At 41.4% G+C, this 26080-nt stretch overlaps 1 protein-coding gene and 2 long non-coding RNA genes across 11 annotated transcripts in view; 2 read left to right on the top strand and 1 right to left on the bottom strand.

Annotated features, from left to right (window-relative positions):
* Nucleotides 1–425: 425 nt before the first annotated feature.
* LOC141730810 (uncharacterized) lies at nt 426–13657 on the top strand. Of its 2 annotated transcripts, XR_012582489.1 has the most exons (5): nt 426–1067; nt 3057–3143; nt 4864–4918; nt 5023–5086; nt 13529–13657. It is a non-coding gene; the product is annotated as an uncharacterized LOC141730810 (long non-coding RNA). The 2 variants fall into 2 exon arrangements; XR_012582488.1 differs by having other exon boundaries at nt 4864–5086.
* Nucleotides 10284–25235, bottom strand: LOC113459652 (uncharacterized). Its single transcript, XR_003381090.2, has 3 exons — nt 25096–25235; nt 22104–22205; nt 10284–18010 (listed from the first exon to the last, which is right to left on the bottom strand). It is a non-coding gene; the product is annotated as an uncharacterized LOC113459652 (long non-coding RNA).
* ZNF536 (zinc finger protein 536) overlaps nt 24503–26080 on the top strand; it is a 343653-nt gene continuing 342075 nt past the window's right edge. For 6 of the 8 annotated variants that reach the window (XM_014269198.3, XM_074551143.1, XM_014269195.3 and 3 more), the window contains exon 1: nt 25119–25407. The gene's annotated coding sequence lies outside the window, so the exon portion shown is untranslated. Of the gene's footprint in view, nt 24686–25118; nt 25408–26080 lie in introns of those variants that run through there. The other 2 variants (XM_074551140.1, XM_074551135.1) reach the window with 1 other exon arrangement.

Here is a 26080-nt window from a genome sequence, read left to right as displayed (position 1 = left end):
AGATTTTTTCGCTGATATGTCAATAGACATTTTCTTCAGGGTGGAGAATATTCCTATTCAATCCTATGCATGGGGCTTAATCATAGTAAAATCACATTTCTACTATATTAGTATATCTTAGAACAATGCAACAGTCAGCCATTCATCAAGCTCAATGAAGCATATTTAAGTTTTCTAGAAGCTTCCCATTCATGTGATACTGAATTCTTGACTGTTCATAATAGTAAAATACAAATGAAGCCTTTTCATGCAGCAGAAGCTGTACAAGGAGAGCTGGTTATTTAGAACAGGAGTAATTTGGCAGACTCAGGATAGTTTGTTACAGGGCTGTCCCACACAGGAGGTAATTTAGAAGTCATATTTTTTAAAAATAATTTTCCTATAGATCCTTCTCCTTCCCCAGCTGAATGAATTGAAAGTCAGAATAGAGACCCATTGATTATTCTGGCTTCAAGGATCATGAAGAGGTTAATTAGGGACTGATAAAAAGTTCTCTGGGGCATGGGTCATGTCTTTGTATCACTGTATTTGCATCATGACTAATACAGTGTCCCTCTGAGCCTACTGGGGCAGTGGGGTTCTTCCATAATGTAAATAATATTAAATACCACTTTAGAAAGTAGCAATTTAAAAAAACTTTACCTTTTTAAAGAAGAGCTATGTCCAAATTTCTAGAGCAATTTGAATACAGCAAAAGGTTGGTTTCTCATTTTGATTCCTTCAGAGGGTTTTCTTTAGTAGAAGAGTTCTCTTGTACTGACATAAATATAATATCAGACTTAGGAGGGAGCCCTGTGCCTCAAACCAACATGCAGACAGAAATGTTCATGGTTCTCTTGGGTGTGTTTAGATGTTTCCCTCATTGGATCCAAGGTGCATGAAGCTGATGTACCTGAAGAGGTGAGTGCATCTTTCCACTTATCTCACTAAAAGGAGCGTGGAACCCTGAACCTGGAGGACTTATGGGAGACCTGCATCTTCTCCTTGGCAATAATCTGCATTTTTCAGACTCCCCTGAGGGGATGAAGGCCCCATCCATGGCACACGAACACCTTCTGTGGCATCTGGTAAGTGCAGGTGTCACAGATATTTGATGGTGGCATGGCGATGGGGAGGGATAGTGTCAAATAAATTACTGTAGGTGTCTGATACTGTAATTTCTTAGTGTTCCTGGTCACTCTTTGCAGAATCACAAGTTGATGGTTTATGCCCCTATGAAGGAACAAACAAAAAGAATTATTGGGCTTTTTATGAGAAACCTTGATCCTCCTAGTTCCTTCTTTAAAGAGAAATAGGACAGTGAGAGAAGCAAATCATAACAATCAGTATAAAATAAGAGCTGGAAAGTATGTATCTGCCTTTCCCAATCTTTAAATTGACTCTGAAAATATTCCTAAAAATTCAGCCTCTACTAGCTGGATAGGGGCAGCCTTATGCATCTCTGCTCATACAGCTGATTTGTAATCCCAAAAACACAATTTGGCCTTTTAGTCATCAAGAACTGATGTCTCTCCCTGCTTTATCAAACAGCTTTACTCTTATTCTACTGGTTAGTGACTTTCTCCCCTGCCTTTTTCCCCTCTTCCCCATCCTACAAATATTTGCCCAAGTAGCTAATTTTCTCTTAATTTTCTACTAAACTAGTTGTGTCTACTTCTCCTTGTCTCTGGTGCAAAAAGAAATCCCCAAAAGCAAGAAGGTCAACAATTCTCAAATCAAGACTGACCCATCACCTTTCTTCAGATACACCCCCCATATCTTTTCTATGGCTTTAAAGCAAAAAACTTCACTATTCCTCTTTGTTGTTTGTGTTTTGCCTGTTCCTGCAGATTGCAGTGTCTATGTGCAATATGCCAATGGAGCCTGAATTATTTTGTCATCCAGCCCAAAAAGTGATTATAGATTGCATCTGCTGGCAAATTTGGCTCCCTTTCCTGCTTTTCTTGAAACTCATGAATGTGGCCAATACATTGGAGAAGACTCCCAGTGGGTCTGGCCTGCCAGAGGCCACCCAGAACATTCCAAGACATGAGATAATAGGCAAAAAAACCGATGCTGGTCATGACTTGAGCACAAGCTGCAACTTGGTCTCTTCCTCCTCTTCTCTGCTAAGGGAATTGGAGTAAGATACAGGAAAGAAAATAAGAGTGGCATTTTCTACAGGAAATGGCCCTCACGAATATGTCTCTGTTAATAATTACAGAGCTGGTTTTATTTTGTTCAATGCACTGCCTCAGTTTTGGATCCACATCAAGAGCAGCATATGCTCTCCAAACTAAAATATGTGCATATCTGATTTTTGACAAAAAAATTATTTAATTGATCTCTTCCTACCCTCTCCTCTCCCCCTCCTTCTCTTCCTGTCTTTTTTGCCCATTTCTTTACTAATTCCATAATATAGTAAGCCCCCTATTATGAAAGAAATCCGAATTAATTTAAATACAAAATATAAAGAATTAACCTTACAGCAAAACAGATAACAGAAAAAAGAGATAGTTTTTCCCTGTCAAGTGACAGCCTTCTCGTTTATTATCATTTTAACAAATTAAGTTGCAAAATTGGCATTATTTCAGAACTGTACAAAATGTAATGACTCCATGAAATATATTGAATTTTTCAAGTATTAAAAATCCCTTAGTTTTGAAAACGAATCACTGGAAATGATCCTTAAGGATCCCAAGTTTTTTGTGCCATTTCTATACTATGCCTGCACAAAATCTAATGGCATTTGCTGAGTTAATCCTGGATATTCCATTGTTTTGGTATTTCTACTCTATTAGTTAAATACAACATGTGTGAGAAAATCAAAGGGAAGAGATGTTGTTAAAATAGGAGACAATATTTATCCTTTAGATGTAAGAAATACTTGTCACCCAAAATAAATCTGGCTTAAACTCTTTAAGTCTTAAATAAATTGAAAGTTAAAATAAGTTTTCAGTATTAAAACTCTCTCCCTCTGAAAGTGTGTATTTGCACGTGTGCGTGCACATGGGTATGTGTCTGTGTGAAAGAGAGCAATGTGTACTAAAATTAACTTCTAAACCTTGTTCCAGCAGCCTTGAGAGCTGATATGTGGTGGGTGCCATACAAACAGATCTCAGTGATACAGATATAATCCTGTCTAGGAGTACCAGCTCTAGAAGGTAAGGGGATGAACTCCGCCTGCAGTGTGAATTTATTTATTTTTTTTATTTTACTGGTGGATGTGCAGAAGCCCAGAGACAGTGCAGGGGTAGCTGGTGGGGGCAGTTGCAGAGGCTGGTCTAGGGAGGGCACCGGGCATGGGAAGGGCATTTCCAAAGGAGACAGAGGATCAGAAATGCTGCTGTCTGATATTCCAGCAGGATGGAAAGGAAGCCAGGGAGAGTCACAGACCCCCAGGATGGAGGCTGCTCTCCCATGAGGTCATCATCATAAATGTTACAACTCAGAAATGTGAGATCTTGTCAAAAATGAGAAATATGCATGGGTGTGGCAAGAGCCACATGAGTGTTTCTCCTCAAGCTCTCTCTTCTGGCCCATCCATGCATTGTGTCCCTGTGCCGTGGGTCACTTCCCAGAAAACTGGTGCAGCTGGTTCTGCTGCCTCGGTGTGTGCATGATAATCTCACCATTTTTGCTCAGTCCTTGCCCGCATTTTCTCCCCCCAAGCCCTCCAGAAGCGCTCCCTGCAAGCATGCCTTTCCCAGTTCCACCTCTGCTCCTGTCTGTGTGCGCCTTTGCCTGTCCTTCGCGTACAGCTGTGCCTTTGCCCTCCGAGAGAGCGAGTGCCCTTTTTCCTGTTGGCAGCCCTTGCTTAGGTGCAGTGTGCTGCGCTGCCTCTCTTCTCTGTCTCACTCTATTCCCTTTCCTGCTGATGAGACCCATGTTGCTTTGGCAGAAAAACTAAAATACAGTAGTTCATCAATCCAAAATCCACTATGATGTGCTTGTCTGACAGTGGGGGTTTGGCTGAAGGTGATTTTGACTATGAGCTTTACACTTCTTTTCCTTTTTAAAGTGGAAGAGAACTGCAAGACTTTATGTCTAATGTAGGTTTTACAAAGGATTTTTTAAAAGCATGTCTTTATTGGGGGGCAGTGTAGAGAAGTTGCTTGATATGAGAAGATATGGGGAAGAGAATTGGTGCTGGTGCCCGTGCATGTCCTCAGTTTGGAAATGGTGAGCACTTTGTGTCTCATTCTCAGGGCTGGGATTCCCAGTCCAGAAGAAAAAATGCTGGTGCCACAAGGGCTGGTTTCCTGCGGCATATCCAAACTGGAGAGAGGTGTGGCTGCAGGAGAAATGCCTGAGCCTTTTACAGTTTTCCAGATGACTCTAGAGAATCTCATGCGACTTTATAAGGGCCAAAAGTTCATCTATACCACCATGGTAACAAAACACATCAAGATAGGACTATGAGTGGTTGGAGAGGGAATCTGCTCCCCTTCTCCCTGTAATATTCTGTTTAAATTAAAATTTTGTTGAAAATTCAGTTTTAAAACCAAGCTAATATTCATCTCCTATATAAGCATTCCTCCTGAGTTTGTTGGTAGCATAAAAACTGATTTTGGTGTCCTTGGGAAAAATCTATGTTCCTTACAATATTGAACATGATGGTCCTTGCCCTGCAGGCTCCTGCTCTTCACACTAGCAGTGTCTGTATGCCATCAGCACTGAAAATGGCAAGTCATCTGGAAGCCCTCTGGAATCACTTTATCTTAAAAGGTCATATTTAAGAGTAAAAAAAATTAGATTGAATAATCTATTTGTAACTTCATCTGGAAAGGGTTGGAATCCAATAGAGAACAGACTTGTAAAGATATTTGTGCACTTCTCATTCTGGATAGTGACTGGTGTGCCATGTTTGCATCCCTTTTACAGCCAAGCCATGCCTAAAATCAAACTGAGCCATAGCAGCAGCAGAGCAAACATCAAGGTAGGGCTGATCTCTGAGCATGCTGATGGCTGGGAGAGGAGCCTGCGCTTCCCTTGAAGTTCCAACATCAAAGATGACGAATAACTCCCTTCTCAATGTTCCAGTTTCTCACATCATCCGAACATCCTTTGGCAGCAACAGTTGGCCCAAGCCTTGGAGCAGCAGCTGGTAAGTCCAGAGGCAGAACTGTGATGCCTGTGGCATCAGATGTACTGGAAACCCTTCTAAACTCTATTTTGAAGTTTCAGCATTTGTGTGGACCTAATTATAAGACATAGATTCCAATGACAGGCTGTGTGTGTGATTATGCATGGTGGCAGGGCTTATGCAGGGGCTGAGTGCTTACTGGCTGCTCTTTAAGGAGAGGACGTGGCTGGCAGCACGGGGAGACATGATACAGGCTTAGTGTGTGACCAGGCCAGGAGGCTGAGCTGCAGCTCAGATGAGCTCTCCTGGCTTCTCCCTTGGTTTGCTGTGTGCCACTGGGCGAGTCCCTGAACTCTTCTGTGCAAAAGGGGGCTGTGGTTAAGATGGAATTGCCAGGACCTGCTTGAAGGGCTGCTGGGTGTTTGCATATGCTGAGTGCCTCAGGGTCTCTATGGACTCATGGAAGCACATGCAGATATGTGGACACCTTTTACCTATACAATGAATCTATTTTTATATATATTTTTTATTATTTATTTATTTATTTATACATATATATATATATATATATATATATAGTAGATGTATCCACCCATACACACCTATTATATGTGTTCGCATGTGTGAGTGCATTTTTGGTTATAACAATATCATCTTATTTCACTGAGTCACCACATCTGAGGGCCATTTTGGTGTTGAGAAGTGAGGTCCACTGATTCCAGTGGTTTATGCGTTTCCAGGACCTGATTCCAGGTCCTGGCTGTCAGAACCAGCCAGTTCCTACCTGTGCACACCTTCTTGGTCATCTCGGTGTGCTCCCTGCTCTTTTCTGGCACGTGTTGGTGCAGCAGGTTCTCAGGGAGGTGTGTGCAGGGCTGGAGCCCCTTTTGAAACTATTTTTAAAAGCCTGAACATGATCATTTGATGTGGTTGTTCAGTGTAGCAGAAAAGCTCACAATTCACTCATGCCTAAGAATGGTAGTATTTAAAAATAAAGCATTTAGCTTTAGAAGTGTCTTAAGCATGACTAGGAAATTGAAGGCAACCTTAACTATGGAAGACCCTGGGACTTGCAGGTACAGGGGTTTTGTGGTGACTGCTTGGAGTGTGAAGCCTTGATACAATGGGATGAATGGTACCCTCACCTGGTAAAATCCCTCATCACAATGGACAGGGCTCACAAGCAGAACAGTTCTTGGAGCAAGAGTGAAACTGAAATGATGGCAAAACCCTGGATTGCTTAAATATAATTTTCAGAGGAGCCAGGATGACAGTAGATCCCACTAAAATTTGTTTATTGGGTCATTTAGATGTGAATCTTCAAAGCAGTGTCTTGGAATTAAGTAACTTAAATTTCAGTGAAAATTTCAGCCCAACTGCTCCAAATTTTGTGGAAAACTAGTCTGATGCTTTAGTAAAGTAAAGTTCAATAGCTCCTCTTCTGTTACAGGTGTCAGCAAATAATAATAATAATAATAAAAAAATTGAGTTGTGCAATGCTGAATCTACCAAGGATTCTTATTATACATTTATAAAATAAACCCTAATGGCTTTTTGGAGTGGTTATGGTGTAGTCTGTCAATGTATATTAAGATTACTATGATAGCACATAGCCTTTATGATAAAAGCATGCAAATTAACATAGAAATCTGCAGAACTTTGCATATTTCCCTGTAATTTAATACAAACAGATCCAGATTTACAGAACCATGTGCACAGAAATGGTGTGTGCACATTTTTTGCATGTGCATTGCTGACCTTAAGCAGGAGAGTGAGAGAGAGGAAGAGCTCACATGGTTCAGATCTGCTCTGAGCTCTGCAGCTCCGCATGCCAAATGAAACACAAGGCGACTTTTGATGGCCAAGTGAGCCATCAAAAAGGTTTTTTTAATGGAAATGCTGTCACACTCTTAAGTAGAGTACTGCTGCCAGGCATCACATCAATAATGCAAACTTTGGAAGACAATCTTGCAAACTAAATAGCCAAGAATTCTGAAGTATTTCTATAAAGAAAAAAAAAGAAAAAAAGGTGATCATTATGAAGAGGGGGAAAAGCCATCAAGTGAAATTTAATTTTGCATTCAGATTTATTATTGCTGTCTGTTCCCAATGCTAAAATGCCTGTTTACTTGCAAAGGACAGTTTCTTTCCATAATGAATCATAGTAACACTTAAATTAAGCACAGTAAAAGAATGGTTAATGTCATAACACACTGACAATTTAACCTGGCCAATATTTTTATTGCCTTGTACAATAAACCTAACAGAGCACAACTTGCTTTTTGACTGGTGGAAAATCGGTTATGAACCGCCAGGGAATGACCAATTTTTCAAATGCAGCCATTCAGTCACACTATAGCCACTAATACTTTTTTTTTCCTGTACACTATTGCTGTTATAATCTTTTGAGGATATTTTATCACGGCAATAACCTCCTCAAAATCAGTCTTTACTGCAGTTAATGACTGGACAGCTGGAGCATTAACTGGCCTTGGCTTTGCCTCTAGCCATTAACTAACAAACCAGTTGTTATCTGCAGGTAACAACCAATTTCTTGTAGAATTTTCTTGATAAAGTGTCTCACTGGATAAAAGTTGTGGGTTTTTTTCCCCTTCTTTCCTCTGCTAAGATCTAGCAAGTGTAGGATAATACACGGACAAAGAATTGCAGAGAAGTAGGAGTAAGTAAGAGCATTGCAAAATAAGTTAAATTACAAACCAAAATCCATAAAGTGCTGGTTGTTTACTCCTGCCAGAATTTTAGCAACATTAATAAAAGATTGCTCTGTTATGTCTTGCTCACTTGGGTGTGGTGCCTGGGCTGCGTTCAGGGGTGGAGTTTGGGGGCTGTGTCCCCTGAGAGCATCCCCACCTGCACAGCCCTCCCCAGGCAGGGGGGACAGCAGCAGGGCCAAGGCAGCTGCTGCCCATTCAGGCACACACTAACAAACTGGAGATTTTAAAGTGCCCTTCATCTTCTCAGCCAATTCTGACTGAAGACACAAGTTTAATTCTGTATATGGTATAGTTTATGAAATGGGTATTATTTTTGAGGGCCTTCATAAAATTTTAGCCTTTTTTTGCTGGCGGTTCAAAGTTATGAAATGTCAACCTCTGTTTTGTTGCACCATTATTTTAAAAGTAGGGTTAGCAGATTCAGATGAAATCAGTGCATTACTGAGGGCTTTAAAGAGGAGATCCAAGGCATCATTAAATAGAAGCAGAATAAGTAAAATGTACAAATGAAACACCCATAAAAAGCCAAGCTCTATCATGCCATAAACAATGATGTTTTAAAACTCTTAATAGGCTTAATAACAGTTTATTATTTTACCTTAACCCTTTTAAATGCCTTGTTTTTCCAGCTTTTATCTCGGTGGTTCTGAGCTGTTAATACCAGTTCTTAAATTTTCCCCTCTAGGTATATTTTCCAGGAGTGAATAGGAAGAAAAAGTAAATTCAGCCATGCATTTGCTTTTAGAAAACACAACAGGCACTGTGCCCAAAAGCCTTCCTGGGCTAGGCTGTGGGATACAGCAAATATCTTGTGTCTTTAGTACTTACAGAGGATTTCTAAAAGGTGAAAATCCTGCCTCAGGAGGAGCCTGAAGGACAGGTTGGTGTCTCCCAGGGGTCAGGAGCCCCACAGGGTGTTTGGGTGTGCAGCCTCCCTCACAGCTCCCATCTGCCCCACACACAGGGACCATGGCCTGCCCTCCCTTCACTGAGGGCTTTTATGAGTTTCCAGATGTTTCCACTGGAGTCTTTTGCAAAACATGTTATTGTCAACCAGAAATAAAAAAAATTAATAACAACCAGAATTTCAAACCAGAGAGTCGATTTCAAATTGTTACATTTTGAAATTATTTTAATCTGGGAAGGTTTGGGGGATTTTTGGTGGTAAGGGTTGTTTTGAACTTGGAATTTCTGTGTTTTCTGTGCATATGCAAGTTGTTCCCTTTCTTTTTGGTATCCATGTAGAACTGGCTCATGCTATGGGAGATCTCCTTGGGACATTGATGTAGGAATAGACACCTTCACTGCATGTGTACTTACTACCAATATTAGTTGCAATTCAAGCATTTCCAGCAATTTGAATGGATCCAATGATTTTTAAATCATTCTTAATTTCATATGCCTACTCCTTTAATCTCTTTCAAATTACTGAAAATGTAAGGCAGTCTAAACATTCCTGATCATTCTTCACTGCTTTGGCCCCATAAAGCCAATCTTTTCCAAAGTTAAGCACTTAAAAATTTGAAGTACTCCAATAAATTTAAATTGGCATATTCTGTGCATATCAATTGAGAATTATTAGAGCATTAATGCCTAGGAGTGATGGCTGAGGGCATGCAAACCAGTTCATACATTGATTTTTAATGGCTTTTTATTGATTCTGTGCTTTTTAAACTTGATACCCTAAGGTTGCCTCTCACATAGAGTTAACAGGTTTGTGATGATACACCAAGTTCAGAAGTGGCATCGTTTTCCTCTTACACTTTTTCTTTTCTCCTTAGGGCTTATTATAAATTGCCCAGATGCAAACAGCAAATATGCTTGGTCAGTGGCTTTAAAAAGGGCGATTGTCACTTTAACAGGATATGGCTCATCATGTTTCCCTGGCTTATCTGTAGACCAGATTTCTGTTAAAACCTTTAAGGGCCTCTCCTCCCCTCAGTGTGAGCACACAGTGCTCACCAGCAATGATGGATGCTCTAGACCTGCCCTGACAGGATTCTTAGCAATTCTTAAATGTCAATCTTAATTTGTCAGGCCAAGATGTTGTAGGTGTCATAAAGCACAGAGTGAAAATGCACCTTAGTACTTTTACATTTTGAAAACGATTCATTTATATTATGAATGCAGACCTCTGCTCTTGATGTAATTCCACAGCATTTATTAATACTTTGGTATTAACCTGTTACTCAATACACTGTCACTGCAGCCTGCACTGGTGCTAACTGGGGCAGGCGGGTGTTGTGCTGGTGGCTGCCCTCCTGAGGAGGAGGAGGAGGAGGAGGAAGGCTGGGGATGGGGCACAGGCTCAGAGGGGACCATTTGGGGCATGCCTGGGCTGTGGGGGCAGCTGGTGGCAGCCTGGGGACGTGTCCAGCTGATGGATCAGGAGGGCTCAGGGTAGCACCACTCTGAACCAGTCACACCACCACCCTGCCTTGGGTGTGGGGTGTACTCCTGCCAGAGTTTTCCTATGTGGGTCATAACGGGACAAGTGAGAATATTTCTAATAGACTCAATTCTTGTGGGTTTTTCAGTGCTTCTCCCCTGCTGCTGGGGCTGCGCTGTGTGCTGTGCTTTTTGGGAGGCAGCGATTCCAGTTTCATTTCGTGGGGAACCAAACTCTCACGCTGCCTGGCTGTGATGCTGCTGCTTGTAATTCCCTGGCCGAGGCTCTGCCAGGAATCCTGGTGCCCATCAGACGCAGGTGTCTCTCTCCCCCCGCCCTAGATCCCCTCTGGCTGCGGGTAAGGCACGTAGCAGTCTGAGGAGACATTAATTGCTGTTAACTGCGATGGGCGCTGCTGTAGCTGGGCTTTGTTTAGGGCAAATTCCTCTGCAATTGCATTGTTAGAAGCCACGGGTCTGTTAAAGTCGGAGTTATTAGGCCATGTGCCTTCTGTGTGTTGTCATAGCCAGAACAACACCAGTGTAAACGTCTGTGCTGGGCAGGGGAAGTGTTAAGTGAAGAATAAAAACAAGCCCAAATTCCCATTTGGAAACTGCATGCCTCAACAAATACCACTGTTCATAGCAAGTTATTAGCTTCTTGGTTGTAATTCTGGTCCTTTTCTAAAGGGAGGTGGAAAAAAGCATGTAAAAGAGATTTTTGACACTTCATGGTGTATTGAATGAACAGCAGAAAGCTCCCCAGCCTGCCCGTTCCCATTTACAGTTTGCATGTGGCTGAGGTAACACTTCTTCCTCCTTTTCCACGAAATTCCCCATGTTTTGTGGTGGCAGCACCCTAGACACCCCAGAATGCATGTGACTAACACATTTTCAAATTACAAACCTGCAATGTCCCTTTTTCTGAGGCTAGTGGGTAAGAGGCACATGCAAGAAGCCTTTCTGTACCTTCAGATAGGAAGGAGGTCTCTGTGGTGGGCAGTGCCAGGGCTCACTGGTGGGCAGCAGCTTCTCTTCCTGACCTGGGTACCAAGGAGGGGAGGATGTCATGTCCTGGGTGACAGGGGTGACCCCCACACTGGGCGCTGGCCGTCCTGGATGTGTGATGAGGACATGGGAAGCAGTTGAATGCCCTCTGGGAGGTTAAATAGTTAAATGCCCTCTGGAGTGTTTGCTGGTGGACTTGGCTGAACTGAACTCTCATGTCTGAACTGAATATTTTGAAGTTTACTTATTACGGACTATCCACTCTGAACTGCATGAGGCTGAGTTTCTAACAGCTTCCAAATCTTAAATGTCCCTGTTTTTATCAGGCCAGCTATGTAAGAGGGACCTGCAAGAAGCCTTTTCCTCCTTCTGAATGTACAGTCGTCACCTTCTTTTGTTTTTGCTGTGTGTCTTCCAGAATTAGAAGATTGAGAGTGAGAAATGGGATTTATATATTTATTTAGAAGCCACTCTGAACAACAGCACATTTACTAGCTTGGTTCATTTTTATGAATCTGATTCATTGCTTATTAAACCAATGGAAATCTTTCCATTGTTTTCAGCTGGTTCTGGCTCAGAACTTCTTGGTGCTTGACAGTATTTAGTAGGAGCTGAAAGATTTGAACTTCTAAATCATGCAATATTATGGTCTTCTGCCATGCCTGTTTCTTAATTATATACATAATCCCAGTATCTGTTGCTGTGTATTTCTGGTTGAGCAGTTGCTGTTCAGTTAAATTTTCACAAGTACAGTGTTATGAAACAGTTAAGCAAAATATCTTCAATATTATATTTGTCAAAAACGAGAAACCAAATACTGAGATCAGTTTCATCCATTCATTAGTTTATGGACACCGAGTCCTCTGAGGAATGTCACAAATTCCCTTGCTGTGTCTCAGTGCTAGATTTAGCATTTGGATCTTTGATTTAATGGAAAGATACATTAAAAACTGATACAGTCAGACAGGTCCCAGTGGGGTGTGCGTCCATGTCGGCTCTTACGTTAGGGCTCCTTCAGTCGAGATTTGGCAGGAGGTGCTTTTATCCAGGAGTTGCTCTGGAATGCGCCAGGCACTTTTCCTGAGCACGGAGTGTTTTCAGTGGGAGCAGCTGCCGTGCCTCAGCCTGTCCAGCGGGCTCTCAACTGGGTGAGAGGTGTTCCTGAATGTCACCCCCCACACCTTTGGGCTGTGCAGGAGCCAGCCTGGTCCAGGGAGCACTGGGAATTCCCACAACTGTCCTGTGCTGTGGAGCTGTTCGCGTTTTTAGTGTGACCGTGGTTTATTCCTTTATATTGACTTCTAAATATATTCCAGTAGCTGTCATTTCCCTCAGGAACCTCTACTGAATCCATGGATTTGGAGCTGCTATTATAACATATTACAGGACAATTAATTTGTAAGCACTGTAACCTGTCCTAGAAAGCAGATTCTGAGAGGAATACTTTTATCCTTATAATTTAATGTATCGTGTAATGAAAACTAATCTATGTAGTTCAAATTCAGACATTAAAACAAGTTAAAAGGGTCAGTATATACAATAAATTTCCCTTTGCCAATTTACTCAGTTAATTTAGACATTGCCTTTTCACTTAACTCATTAAAACTTTCTTGCCAAGTTTACTTATCTGTGTTAAGGGTACAATTAATATTATAATTTTTAATTATCCACTTGGTTTTATCAGAGCCAAAGTGTTTCCTTAAGTGTGAATATCAAAATAGAGCCTATATTTTTTAAGAAAGTGAAGCACTGCAATTTCACTAATTCCTTAATAACACAAATATTTGTGTATCTTTTTCCTTACTGTTAATACATCAATTGTTGTATTGTATTTTATTTTATAACCTTAGCATAATATACTACTGAAAGCTATATTTTGTACTACTTAATTCTGTACCACTCATTCTGATTTATGGCATCATTTTGTTTCCAGCTCACTCCTTATCTTCAAAAGGCTTGATCCAAAACTCATCAAATTCAGAGGAATAGATCCCAGTGGGCTTTGGATTAGACTAGTAGGGTGAAATTGTGGACTTCATGAAGTTTGCATTACATGTGCAGATATGCAGTACTGAGATTACTTGATAGATTTCTAATTCAGCTTCTTCTATTTAGGAGCAAGTTCTTGAGAATCCTGGCCATGCACTTGAAATTTAAGAGACCATTTTAGTTGCATATATTCATCCATTTTCTTACTATGACATTTGAGAATACATTTATTTGCCAGTTTGATTTTATCATCATTATGGAGGGCTCATGTTTCTAATTTCTCCTACAGTCTCTTGAATTGTTAATGTTAACTCCTACTGAACCCAGCCTTGTTTCCTAACAGGGGGATGCTGTTCTGAACTGGTATTGATGCTGAGCTGTTAAAAATACTTTCTTCAGGAATGACAGGTTTACAAGTCATAATAAAGGACAGCTCATCACAAAAGTATGGAAAGGCGTAAATGCAGAAGACACCTGGTAAATAATATTGCAATGTATTTATCTTGTTATTTCTTAGTTATAGATGTATGGAGTGATAGATATAGAATTATGAAATTGATTTAAGTTCTTCAGTGCAGCAGAAGCTGTTTTGTCATCTTCAGTGCTCTTGCTTTTCTTTTCCACCTGACATTGTTAAATGGAAAACACCCTGGACATATCTTCCATTATATACCAGCTAGAAAATTCCTGGGTTTGCCATTAACTGGATAATCCCTGGTATTCTGTCTGGCTATGTATACAGACTGCTGCACATGAGATCCATTTTATTAAATAAATACAGAGGGAGTGTGTTAATATGGAATGATTGCAGCAGATTCTGGTAGATGATCGTGTGTGCTACGAGCTACCTCAAAATGCATTTGTGATATATGGCTGTGCTGCCTGATCCATGGCTATTGTGCAGCTGATTAGCTGTGCTGAGAAATTACTCATTCCCTTGTATTAACTACACTGTTTAACTACACTGTTTCCACCAATCAGTATGAAGTATGCCAACTTTGTTTAGCCTGTGCACTTGTGCAATGATGAACAAGTAATGCATAAAACAAACCCTCCTACCTAATCAAACATTCCTCAGAGATTTGAAAACAGAAACAAAGGGTAAATCCATTCCTAGATTATAATGGTAAAACAAACTAAAGTTTGACATATGTATATGGAAACTATGAACACATGATATGAATATTTTTTAAACAACAACATGTTTGAATTATTAATAAATGCAAAAAATATGTTTTAACACAAAATGGAACAATTGGAAGGATATATTTCTTCAGAAGCACAAGGATCAGGAAAGATCTCCGTTGAATATAAACATTTTTTTCCCCTCTTGCTTTCCATTTTAGCTTTTCAAACGTCTGTCTCATGGTTGTAGTTGGAGAAGTTTCCCTTTTTCATCCCTGAACCTGCAATACAATCTTCACTCTCCAAGTATATAATAAATGAAGTTTGTTAACCCTCAGGGTGTGAAACCCATTTTTCTCCCCTTGTCCTAGGATGTTAGGTGTTGAGGACAGCTGATGTGTAATCCTTTAGGAAGGACTGCAGAGCTATCCAGGAAAGGGCTTGCATTTAATTTTGCCATATATCCTGGTTGCCAGGTTATTTGATTTTAAGATAATTAATGGATCTCTTCATGGGTATATTTTTTCTTAGTCATCAAGAAAGCTCAAAATATTTTATAAGAGTGATTTTATTGGAGAGTCGTAAATATTGATGGAAGGAGATACCAGAAAGTTCAGGGAGTTCTGGACTTTATTTTCCCTTATCATTAGATATGAACAAGCACAGTCCTTGTAGATTTAAGGGGGATTGTGATGAGAGACCACTGTAGGCATTTTCACTGGTGACTACACATCAGTTAGGGGCTTTCATTCTGCTCTTCCCTACAATTCTTTTTGTATTTTGTGGCAGCTGGGTGAACAGATAAAGCACAAAACACTCATCAGTAGAAATGCCATGTATAAATAAAATCCTAAATTGAAACCATCATAAGCAATTCAAAGTAAAGACAGCAGAGTCTTTAACATTAAGCCCTTAGGGGAAACAGAGTGAGGGAACAACAATGCCAACTTTAACTTTGAATTCCCAGTTGTGCATTGGCTTGTACCCCAACTTTAACATTAATCAGAAGCTTCTCTGCATTTCATCTCCTCATTTGCAAAAAAATCTTTGCTGAAAGGTTATATAAAACTCATTATTTACCTGAGTGACCAGAAAGGCTCTCAAAGTGCCATTCCAAGCTCTCGGGTGAATGCTTATTTATAGTTTTTTAATAGGCATTCATTACCTGATGGATTGGAAAGACTCTTTTTGAACCAGTTCCTGTCTATTGGTTAAATACAGATTGATAACTTTTTCTTAAAAAGCTTATTATTAACCAGATAAGCTCATCACCTTTGGATTTCTAAAGTGGTGATTAGTTTTAGCTTCCAAGGGTTTAGTCAAGATATTTTTTTTTGGTGTAACTTGAATTTTGCCCAGTGGGCCATATTCTGGAAATTAATTACAGTAGTGCAATGCTTGCAAAACCCTGACTAAATCAGTAGCATAAGCCTGTTTGCACAAAGAAATACCTCAAACCTATATTGCTGCTCATATATTGGGTAGTCCAAGCACAGGGCATAGAGGAGGTAAAAGGGTGCAGCCCATTTTAAAATTCCTGTGAGCTTGGTTGGAAACACATTGTTAGGCATATTTTGATGCCTAAAAAGACATAACAAGTCCTATTCACACCTCTGTGCAATTTGCACAGTCTTTGAGCTTCACTGATTTTGCTTGGTGTATCATTCTGCTTTTGGGGATTTGCTTCTAGCTTAAATTACTGTGGAAACAGAAAAAAAAACCAACCAAAAAACAACCCACAGAGTTTTTAGAAATGCAGTTTGGCAGTGTGGGCTCAGAATCCCCATGCAGAATACCTCTTTGGGTGGCTGTCAGTGCTGCCATCCTTTGAGAGATGAGATCTACCCCATCTCAGCTGCTGGTGCCCCGGGCAGTGCTCCCCTGGCACGGCTCCACAGGCAGGCAGCCCCAGCTCCTCACCCCCTCTGCAGCTGTTAGCACATCTGTGGGGCTGCAGAGAGACAAGCCCTGGCTAAAGAGGTGTGAAACAACACGGCCATACACGCCCCTGCCTTCTGGTCCCCCAGGGCTCTTCCAGGGTCCAACTTGTACCTTGATATTATGCTCTCCAGCATCAGCTGATGCTTAATTCCAACATAAGGATGGAATGGAATGATAAGGAAAAAGAGCCCTTAATTTGCAAGGTTCCTGGAAAATGGGCAGGTTGTTTGAATTCTCTGGAGTTTTCACAGAATTCCTAACATGTTTGAACATTTCAAGCCTTGTTTGCTTGTGTTGTATATTTCTAATTTGCAGGGCATAAGTATACCTGCCTTTGCCTCTATCCTTTTCACTGTCCACTTTTTCTTTCATCCTTAAAAATTTAAGTTGGAAATTTCCATCCTGTTCACTCTTTTTTTCCCTCAGTGGCGTAAATATATGTTGTTAGAAGGAGCATTCAACACTCACAGGAGAGAACTGTCCTTTCTCAGCTCTTTAAGCAGAGTAAGTTTTCAACCATCTCAGACAATTCCTACATTTTGGTGTTACTTCTCAGTTGTTTCAGAGATGATAGTTTTCCTTCAAATGCTTCTAATTATGCAAAGATGCTTTCCACAAAATAAAAAAAGACTCAAGTTTTTCTAAAGGAAAAAAACCCTTTTGGGTTAAGTGAGAGAATTGAAAAAAAAAAAAATACCCAAAGTTCTAAGGCCCCTTGAGCTTAACAGAAAGGAAATTATAAAGGTCATAATGTTGGTGTTCTTTGACACCACCTTTGCTATTGTAAAACTTTGGTGGAAGTGCTTATCCTAACTATTCATTGTATTACTTTTTAGGAAACCAGTTTCCCATTTGGTTGAGAAATCCTTAAAATTCTGTTTAAAATAATATAATCAAACCCAATTATACTGTTTGCCTCCCTCTGCTGGCTGTGCAGACAGTGTGAGTTGGCTTCTTGTGTGATCCTCTCATTCTAAGCCAGCAGGTTGATTATAGCGGTCTTCATTTCAAGGTGGGTGAGCAGCTATATATGAACAGTGTTATGGAGACAGGAAATTTTTTAAAATAGAAGTCTTTATCTTTGAGTCTTTAAATTATTAGAAACGTGTTTTTTATTAAAAAAGGTTCCCCTAACCTCTCCTGAACCCATATTCTGGACTGGTTTAGGTGGGGACAGAAGAGTCATGTGCAATTTCTTTGAAGAAAGGCCAGGTGCTGAGGTACAGCAACAATATTTTGGCAGGAAAATGGCAAATCAAATCCAACTGTCCAAGAGGGCTAGGTATGAGCAGAGCTGAACAAATCTTTGTGTGTACACACATCATTCAGGTGCTTTGCATTACACAGAGAGCTCTCCACTTCATCAGTTTTCAGATGTTCTGCTCTGCACTGGTGTCACTCTGTATTGATGTATATTTTTCACATACATATCATAGCCAGCTCTGTCCTTTGTCCCACTCCCAGAGCCTCTGCAATTCTCCAGGGATGTTGCCTAAACCACTTTCAAGTGTCCAGTCTCCTGTGAGGATGTGAGATAGCCCGCTTTGTTTTATTAGCACTCGCAGAAAGCAACCCTGAAAAAGAACCTACAGCATAATATGGTGGAGCCTCCCTAATGACAAAACCAGGCATATCATTTTCTCCTCCAGGAAATTGTTTTTCATGTTCTTCGGCATCAGTTTAAGCAGAACTTTTTGGTCTTGTTTCTGTACCTGGACACCCAGAGTGACCCTTTCAAGGGGCAGGTGCAGTGGTAGAGCTTGAGGATAGAACAAACAAAAAGAGAGGAGTGTCATTTTCATTAAATCTATTTAGGAGAAAATAACAAAAAAAAAAAAAATCAAAAAACCAACAATAACAAAAAAACGGAGACACAAGTATTATTTGGAATAAAAGCAACAACACCAAATTTCCATTCCAGCTGTTCTCTGGGTGTCTGGACCACACCATGCTCTTCTGGGCTGCACTGACCTCAGCCCCAGCCCCTGCCCTTCTGTGGGACCCTCTGCAGCTCCTCTGTGTGCCCAGCTGGCCTGGCATGGCCCTGCTGGGCACTGCACACACAGAGATGGAGAGGAGCCACAGCTTGGGGTGAATAGCTGCTGTTTGTGCTGAGGGTACACCAAACCACCGGGCATAAATCACATCTCTGCAGACAAAAGCAGCCTTGCCAGTTCACAGGAGTCCTGCAATTAATATTAGTTTAAAAAGAGCCTGTTCTGCACCCCTGGGATGGCATCCCTGGGGGTGGTTGTGAGCAGGAGGCGGGGTGAGCCACCAGGGTGTCTCAGGCCAGTGTGGGTGACCATGCCCTGCCCTCAGGCTCCCTGCCCTCTCCCAGCCTGGCAGTGTTGTCTGGCTGCCATGAGCACAGGGCACTGCTGCCAGGCCCTGTGGGTGAGGGGACACCCATCTTTGAGTGCGCCTCACATGGCACAGCTATGGCAGCCCTGAGGGGACACACCTTCACCCAAACCATGAGGGAAAACCTCACCAGAATGGCTTGTGGTCTGGTTCAGATCCTGCCAAAATAGCCCACGCTTTCTCCAACCTCAGCCACCAGCCCAATGGAGACCAGGTATTTCTGTGCAGACCCTGGCACCCACTCAAGTGAGGCAATCCAGCTCAGGGACACCTTTGGTGTGTCCCCACACATGGGCCCAGGTCAGCTGGTGAAGGGAAGAGGTATCATGGCCTTAATTAGTGTAAAACAGGGCTTAAAGTGCGAAACCACAGCTTAAAAGGAAAGACACCAACATTTTCAGCACATCCTTAAAATGTAGTTTTTTCCATTAAATAAATCTGTAAATTTTTTAAGCAAAACAGCTTCAACAAGGTGGTGTCTGACAGTGGAGGAGGTTCTGGGAGGGCAGCTGTGAGCCAGGATGGAGGCACAGGGACTGCATGCAACTGGCACAGGACAGGGAGAACTGGGATGGGATGGGATCTGCCAAAGTAACATGTTGGGACCACTGGAGTTCATCAGTAAGGGAAAGTGGCCAAGTGCTGGGATGAGCACAAATGTATAATGATTAGATATCTAGGGTTTGCTGTAATCTTAGGGACCAGGGTGGAAAGAAAAGGGGAAAAGTTTAAGGGAACTGTTGAAAAGTGGGATATTGGTTAGAATAGTTGAGTTAGAAGAAATGCTTACCCAAAAAATTATTCCAGAGTCTTACCTCAGAGGTAAGATCTCACCATGTCTTTTAAATAGCTCCTGAAGAGCTCTGACAGACTGAGAACAGGCTCAATGTGAATTTGCTACAAGAGCTAAGTCAGTGGTAATGCACTTTAAGTTGAAGTTCAGCTATTCTTTTGGATATTTTTCCCAGCACTTTCTCCTCTTGATCAACCATAATTCCTGGTGATTACAGCTGGAGAAGGAGACCTGCTATACCAATTCCACATAAATTTAAATGTTAAAGTTTAAATCCTGGAGCAACAGTTGTCTCCTGATCTTCTACATTGTGCTTGTACTGAGACTTACTGCAGCTTTCACTCTTGCTCTCTCGGAGGGTGTGGGAGCCCCTGTTGTGCTGAATGGAAGATGGGCACAGAAGTGTGTCCTGCATGGGTTTATAATGCTGTGCCTTTATTCTGGAAGCAGAATTTGCTCGATTCCACTAGGTGGATCTATTGAGAACATTGTTCACTCTTTAATGTAAAAAGTGTCTTTGACTTAAGGGAGAAAAAAATATTTTTTTTTCTTTATTACTGCTTTACTCAGCTCCTTATGTTCTAAAAAAACCACAAAGGTGGTCACTTTTGTCCACAGAAAGCTCTAAAGCCATGTATCAGTGTCAGTCCATAATACCTTGAAGGACTTGTTCTCTTCATTGCAGTTTTGCCTTTGTTTTGCAAAGGAGAAGAGTCAGTGCTGTGAGAGGGAGATACACCTCCACAGTGACTTGGCTTTAGATGCTGCTTCCATTGCATTTCTTCCTGATGCCCATTTTGTACTCTCATTTGGATCCTTTCCTGGTGGCTGTGATTTGGTGAATTTTTGCAATGATTTTATCCCCAAAAGTGGCCAACATATGCTCCTCACCTTAGTATCTGCTTTTAGTGACCCGTGCAGGTTGTCTGTGCTGTCAGGCTCAATGGTAGTTGACTGCTATATTGAGGATGTGGATTCATCTGCTAAAAATGCCCAACTTTTTACAGATTCTGATTATCTTGACCCTGTGATGATGGTGAGCACAACCTTGGTTGGTCAAATCTATAAAGAGATATTTATTTTGGTCATGGCCCCTGGGAAATAGACAGCTTGTTCTCAAACGGGTTCTGCCTCTACTCTCTTTTGAGAGCTGGGACCTCGAGTCCCTTTACCAGGAATTTTCCTAGAATCTGTGAAAACCACTGGGAAAACCTCCATCCACCTTGGCAGTTTGCTGGGGTTCTGCCCAGAAACCCCCCGTGTTTATAACAGGAATTTTGAAAGGCTTTTCCCTTTTTTTCCTGTGAGAGTGTTTTATTTATGTCTTCTTGAACCATGCTTCAGCAACTTCCTTGCTGGCTGACTTGTGTTTTCACTGGCTCAGACTGCCATGTAGATCACACCACCTGTTCCAGAGTTTGCTGAAACATTTAGCGCAAGTTTTCTGCAATCCCTTATTTAAAGTCCCTGCTATTGGATGATTTCTTTTATGTGCCTTTCCTTATCAATATTAAAGACCTGATGTTCTGCTCTTCCTTGGAGAAGAGACCCCCTCCTAAAGGCATTAGGCTTTCAATGAGTTTCTTCAGCCTTTGTTGAAAGAATGCCCAGTTGCTTATCACTTCTCTTTAGGAAGAAAATGCTGATCACACTTTTTTATGAACAAAGGCAGGATTATTCCATGGTCCTTCCTTATAAAGCAAACAACTTATAAATATTTAAATATATAAAGCTGATGTTTCTCCCCCACCCATTGTGTAATTTACTGTATGACCAGTTGTCATTTGCTACTTTCCTGTGTAAAACCCCATAAAATACTCCTCCTACCTGGACTTTTGTTTGACTCATCAAACTTGAGGAGATTTGAGATACTCTCCCCTGTTATTTACATCTGTCTGAAATGAGATCTTCCAGAAGGCTGTCATTACACAAAGGTAGAAATCATGGTGAAAGGTAATGTTGCCTAGCTGAGGAACTAAGCTTTCATTTCTCTCTTCCTACTTTTTAAAGTTTGACAAGTCTGTGGCTGATAGCTTTTCCTCCCTGAGGAGGTGCCCACTATGCTCTAAAGCAGTGCAAGAGCTTTGCAGAGTAAGGCACACAATGTTCATCTCCTCTGATCTTCCCCTCTGTCCGCTGTATACAGAGTTTTACCTTGTTTTGAAGAGGCAGAGTATTCCTGCCCACTCGTAGAGGACGCACAGAAAGGAGTACAACCAGCCAAAGAAGTTGGAGAAGTAGCTAAGGAAAATTGAGAGCACAAAGGCTTTGGAGAGAAAAGACCTTTCCCTGGATGCAATAAAAGAAAAAGGAAATAGTACTGAAGAAAAAGGAACAGTAAAAATGGGGAGAAATGGGAAGGAATACTGGGGGTAACTACAGAAGTGCTGATGGTGCCTGAAAATACTCTGAATTCTGAGATATGTTGGAGCAAACTCTCCCCAAGCTCAAATCTGAGATTTTTCTGAATCCCAGCTAGCCAGTATTCATTGCTTAGGTGCTGGAGCCTGTCACTGTGTCAACAAAATGAGAAGGTCTCTTGTCTTTAGGATTCACTGAGCTCATGGATCTATAATATCTCTTTGTGGTGCAATTTGGGCCATCCCAGCCCAAATAATGATGTCTATGAGGTGCTGGGGAAAACAATTAAACAATTTTGATCAGTCTTGTTAACAGAGTCCTCCCTTGACAGCACCTGTGCCTGCAAGTAGTAACCCTGCTCTTCAAGATTTTGAGAAGAGTTTGACGTTTCTTCCTGTAGAGTTGAGTTGGAGAATCATCTGCACCATCCAACTGACTACAAAAAAAAAAAAAAAAAAAAAAAAAAAGAAAGAAAGAAAAAAAAGAAAAGGAAATTTAATTGGTGATTCACCAGTGCTGGACTACTCCTCTGCCCTCATCTTAGGGAGGGTTTAGTATCTAACCTCATCTTCCTGGGAGATGGTTCTTAATCTTTGTCCACTTGAAAGTTTCTGGAGGGAAATTATTTTTCCTTCCAGAACAGAAAGAAAAGGAGAAATATTTTAATTTCTGCAAAGATCAGAGTCAAAGCCCTCATGTTCATGCTTATTTTCACTCAAATTGTTGTTTCTAAATGAGCATCATGCACTTACTCCAGAGGAACAGGAAATCCCAGTTAGATGTCTCAAGCTCCTCTGCTGTCAGTTGCTGTTTCACCTATCTCTAGTCAATATTCTTATCTTTGTCTCAGGAAAAAGGCCATGGGATTTTCCTGAGTTCTCATTCTTCTGTAAATCTTTGTGCAGAGCTCTGAAATCTCCTGTCTGTTGCTGATTCCAGGTACTCGATTTGGCCCCTGCCTCTGAAATGCCATCCCCTCCTATGTGGTTTGTTTAATGTAGCCCTAGGTCACAGAAATCCAAAGGTGAAATCTGATATTTTTTAAAAAAGGTATAGTTCATTCTTTTATGAGACTGCTAATAATGTTCAGCCTTGACAGGGTTAAAAGGCAACATCCATTTCCCCATTATCTTGTTTAAAAAGTGCCTTTTTTAAAGTCCATATGGCGACTTCCTTTCGACCTGCTTTCCCATCCTCGTCTCTTTGTCAGGGCTGTCACTTATAAAGAATCACTTGACTTACAATAACAAGTTCAAAAGAAGACAGAATATAATCAGTTGATCCACGAAGAATTGAAATAAAGAACACCCCCACTGCTCCAGTTATCATTCCCATAGAGATAGTGATATTATTGATGTGATTGCTATGCTAATTTCTATAGAAAAAACTTGTATTTTGGAATTTGTTCAAAGAGAATTTCAGACACATCAAATTGGAAAATGCAGAGTGAATTCCTAAACTTTTTCGTATAGGCATGGGAATCTTTTTTTTTTTTTTTAACGTTGAATAGCTCTGAACAACTATTTATAAACTTCACTTCAAATACCAATTGGAAAAATGTTGCTAATTTTTCAGTTATTATAGAAAGTTAATTCACTGTAGTTCTATTAAAAAAAAGTCCTATTGTACCTTTAGGGTTATTAATATCGCCCCCCATAACCTGCAGAATTGGAATTGGACCACAGACTCCAGAAACAGAGGCTAGGGATCTAGGGATTATAAAAGATGGGCACATTTAAGTCCAGTGTTTAGGAAGAGCTAATTAATCTATACCCCTTCCTCTGCAATTCCATAGTCCCTCTGGGAATTGCCACAAACATAAACTTTTTTTTTTTTCTCGTGGATTCCTATTTTAACTAGAAGGTTTCAGCTTGTGATGTTATGCTTTTTATGTAGTAAACTGATTTAAAATGTATGCCAGTCATCTTCAGGGAACTCATTTCAGTCAAGATGAAACTAGTCTTACCTGAATCAATGTTTTAAGTGTCCCTGTGGCTCGGCATTTTGAATAATCAATCTGTCTCCATCGCTTCTTAATCATGCGCATCACAGTCTTTTTTATTTGTCAACCCTTTCGGATCCTGGCTTTTTGTTATTAACATGCCCCTAATGTCACATGCAAGCCTTTTCTTTAAAACAAGCTGCTCATTGGTGTATTTTGATACTTTTTATTATTACTAAATCTTTTTTCCCATAATTACACCACAATCATTATATAATCCCATAACAAAGAGTCTATTGAGGCACCATGCTTTTGTCAACTATGGGACACAGAATCCATAATTGCATTATTCAGCTTCTCCCCCCCCTTCTGCTTTGTAGAAACACAACCTATTTCACCAGTCACATTTGCACCTTGTTTGCTTGGTTATATATTATTTACTAAATCGTTGCCCTGCGGATAAACCGTGTAAAGTTGCTTTAAAAAAGTTATTTGTTTGATAATTAAGTCCTGAAAACCCATCGTTTAATGATTATTCCGAACCCATAAGGCAGAGAACCTCCATGACGTTTTTCTCTAAGTTTAATTACCGTATGCTAATTTCCTTGCCTACTACGTGATTAATTAAAATCATATTTTCATAATCATTTGGCACTAGTATTGTTTTAGAATTATCATGATCCCCTAAATAGTGTATGTAAATAAAGTCGGCTCTAATGGAAAGAATCAAAATGCAACGCTGAGGACCTTTATGTGTTTGTATGCATGCGATTGGCAACATAACTGGCTTATTTACATTAAATACGCCACAAGGTTACAGTGCAGATCAACGTCACTTTATCGCTGATTACTTCTCTTAAACGCCGGAGCGGTGACTGATGCTCCGGTCCCCCTGTCCGCCAAGGTTTTCCCCGGGAGTTTTTTTTTTTTTTTTTTTTTTAGGAGAAGCAGACTTTGCATAGTTTCGGGAGCAGGTAAGAAGGGCGCTTTGTGGAGCCCGGCGCTGCCCCCGGGGGCTCGGCGGGGTCCGCGGGGCGCGGGCAGGGCCGGCGGGGCGCGGGCGCGGGGGCTGCGCGGGCGGGCGCGGGGGCTGCGCGGGGCGCGGGCAGCGGCGCTGGCCGGGGGGCTGCGGAGCGGCGCGGGCTCCTCGGGGTGTTTACACGCGCTCAAGGTCACGACCAAGCTGCGCCGTGTTAAATGGTTTCTTAGTTGCTAGACAGGGAGAAAAAATGGACGATCACAGACCATTCTTTGTAGATTATTATATCAAGGGTTCAGCTTTTGGCTCATCAAAGCTAAATGCCGCAAGACCTATCTAGTTGCTGTGAATTATGCCAAGACGACAATGGAGTGCTTTTTTAATGGTACAATGCATTTCACCTACCAGATAGGGGGAGTCCACGCTGAGAGATGGGGATGTCTTGTGATGTTGGGTGATCAGTATCAATGAAGGGGGTTATTCTGAAAAGAGACAGATTAAAATAAAGCGCTCTTTGCTCGGGATGTGCTGGAAGCAGTTGGGAGGGCTACCCGGAGCGGGCGGCCGCGGCAGCCCCGCGCCGCACTTTTCCCCCTCCGCACAAGAAAATGATCAAGTCAATCATGTGGACATGCTTCATTATTCATTGAACACAATCTTTTACAACGCTCCGTTTACGTGCGGGAGTTTCTTCTACGCTTTGCTTTAAATTTTAAGGTAAGAAAGACAAAGGTAAAAAGGGGGTTTTTGAGGATCCGGGAGGCTCCCGTGAGCCATCAAAGAGGCTCCAAAGTCAGTCCGGAGTATGTTTTTGTTTTTTATTTCTTTTTAATCATGGCAATGGGGCCTGCGTTTTCCACCGTGATTAAAAAAATACAGTATAATTAAATATCCATAGCAGTGACGTTTGCAAGCAGGGCTGTCAGGGGAAAAGCAGAAAATAATGAAAGGAGCGGAGAAGCCATTGAATGGCGCTATAGAACTTAGCCTGAAGAAAACCCTACGTTTTTCCTCTTTCTCTCTCGTTTCTTTTAAAACCGTTACTTTACAAAAAAGGAGCGGGCGGGCGAGGCGAGGGGAGGCGAGTGCCGGCGGCGGCCGCGGCGCTGCCCGGGGGCCGCCCGCCGCCGGCCCCAGCCCGCACCGACCCTGCCCTTAACTTGCCCAGAAACTTTTTGTTTTAAAGGGTTTGCTGCGGAGCAAACTTTGCCGAAGTGACTTTAAACGCGGGCCCCCCCCTTTCCTCCCTCCCTCCCCCGTTAGGATCCCGTCTAATCGTGGTGTAATTTGTAAACTCCCCCCCTCTTTTTTTTTTTTTTTAATCAAAGTTAGCTGATGCATACCATGTGTCAAACTTGTGAGATTCAAGTGCCTAAGAGACCTGCCATTT

Source organism: Zonotrichia albicollis, chromosome 13, assembly GCF_047830755.1.
Source record: "Zonotrichia albicollis isolate bZonAlb1 chromosome 13, bZonAlb1.hap1, whole genome shotgun sequence".
NCBI classification, from domain to species: Eukaryota; Metazoa; Chordata; class Aves; order Passeriformes; family Passerellidae; genus Zonotrichia; species Zonotrichia albicollis.
This window is presented reverse-complemented; position numbering and strand designations above follow the sequence as displayed.